Below are 2,406 nucleotides of genomic sequence, written 5' to 3'. Positions count from 1 at the left end.
GAAAGAGTGGGGAAAAGTTGTCATTATTAATTAAATGACATAAGTCCACATAGAAAATCCTCAAAAAAACCTACAAATAAATTACTAAAAGTAATAAGATGATTTAGTGAATTCATTGAATATAATATTAACGTACAAACATTTTCAGCAACAAAGATTCAGCAAATGTAGTTAATAATATCAATAAAAATTAAGGAATTCAAAATAAGTATAACAAATAATGGATAAGACCTTAAAAATAAAAATTATAAAACTTAATTGAAATATAAATTCCAATTGTTATTGACAATGTATACAAGAGTAATTATCTTAATGGTGGCTGTGTATGGTAAAAACATTTTGAAACAGTTCATAAAACTTAGAGTTGAAAAACAAAAAACAAAAAGCCCTCCTATAATTATAAGCAAATAAAAGACATTCAAGTATATTTGATTATAGTGTTATCTATGTGGTAGGCAGAATTCTAAAATGGGCCCCAAGACTTCTAACCTCTGGTATACATACCGCATATATAATGCCCTCACCTTAAGTGTGAGTACAACTTGTGAATATGATGAGATATTACCTCAGTGATTATGTTACATTATCTGGCATAAAAAATTTTGCAGAATTAAGGCTTCTGATTAGTTGACTTTGAGTTAATTAAAAAAAACACCACCCTTGATGGGCCTGACCTAATCAGGGGTCACTGAAAAAGATGTAGGAGAGATTCAAAGCCAAAGACATTTCTTTTGCTCACCTTGAAAAAGCAAACTACCATGTTGTGGAATGGCTCACGTGCCAGGGAAATGTGAGTGGACCCTGAAGCTGAAAAAGGTCAGCAGTTGGCAGGCAATAGGAACGTAGAGACCTCAGTCTAACAACCTCAAAGAACTAAATCCTACCAACCACTTAAATGAGCTTGGAAGATGACCTGAACTTCAGAGCAGAGTGCAGTCCTAACCAACATCCTTATTCTGGCTTTACGAGATCCTAAGCAAAGAAAACGAGGTAAGCCATGCTGTGCCCTGACTCCTGACCCACCAACTATAAAATAACAAATTTGTGCTATTTTAATAAGCTTTGAAGTTTGTAGTAAATTTGCTATATAGCAGTAGAAAAATAACAGAGTTTGTAATAGCAAACAACAACAACAAAAAACAACAAAAGCCAAACACACACTCCCCAAAAAAACCAAAAATCTGAAAGTAACCCAAATGTCCATGGGTGGCAAACAAATTAATAAATTATTTCATTAGAGTCATACAATGTTATACTAAACCATGATAAAACTAAGTAAACTATTCCAACATGAATGGCTCTTAAAAATCTATTGAGAAAAAAAATGCAAATCACAAAAGTATACTCACTATACTCACTTTATATAATTAATAGCGGCCAGTGCATGAATTTGTTAACATTGGAAGGAAATTAATTAGAAGAAATATTTTAATATTGTTCTTCACACTTTCTCTATAATAGAAGTATCAGGTCAGTCACTTAGTCTTTTACACGTGCCAGCGAGAGCTTTATATGTATCACGTGTGTGCAAGTCAAGGTTAATTTTAAATTGCCAGTGTGCATCATATGTACCCTGAGGTCAGTCACTTAGTCTTTTACACGTGCCAGTGAGAGCTTTATATGTATCACGTGTGTGCAAGTCAAGGTTAATTTTAAATTGTCAGTGTGCATCATATGTACCCGCCAGTCAGTCGGTCAGACTGTCAGACGGACGGTCAGTCACTTAGCCTTTTATATATAAGATTAAAATAGGAGAACTCAATATGTCATTTAAGATATATATATATCATTGAGGAATGGTTACTATACAAGTCAAGACTGAGATTATCTCTGGGGGGCAGAAAATATTTAAGGCAGTTAAATATTTGGCTTCTAAGGTATTGGCGCTAGACTTAGGTTCCATTTCTTAGGTTCCATTGTGAGTACATAAATGTTTATTCCTTTGTAACCTCTGAATATATGTAATAAACCCTCTTTTATAATGAAAAACACATTTCACCATTAAGAGTATATAACGTTGCCTGGCTGGAATGGCTCAGTGGTTGAGCATCAACATATGAACCAGGAGGTCATGGTTCAATTCCCAGTAAGGGCTCATGCCTGGTTGTGGATTGATCCCCAGTAGGAAGAGTGCAGGAGGAAGCCAATCAATGATTCTCTCTTATCATTGACTAGAGGCCTGGTGCATGAATTCATGCACAGGTGGGGTCCCTCAACCTGGCTGGCGATGGGGGCTGATCGGGGCCGGCCGGCAGGGGGAGGGACCGTGAGAGGTTGGCTGTGGGAGTGCACTGACCACGAGGGAGCAGCTCCTGTGTTGAGCGTTTGCCCACTGGTGGTCAGTGCGTGTCATAGCTACCAGTCGGTCGTCTGGTCATAACAGTCCCTTAGGCTTTTATAGAGATA

The sequence above is a fragment of the Myotis davidii genome, unplaced genomic scaffold (genome assembly GCF_000327345.1).
Source record: "Myotis davidii unplaced genomic scaffold, ASM32734v1 scaffold449, whole genome shotgun sequence".
In the NCBI taxonomy this organism is placed as follows: Eukaryota; Metazoa; Chordata; class Mammalia; order Chiroptera; family Vespertilionidae; genus Myotis; species Myotis davidii.
The sequence above is the reverse complement of the archived record's forward strand: the minus strand, read 5'-3'. Positions refer to the sequence as shown.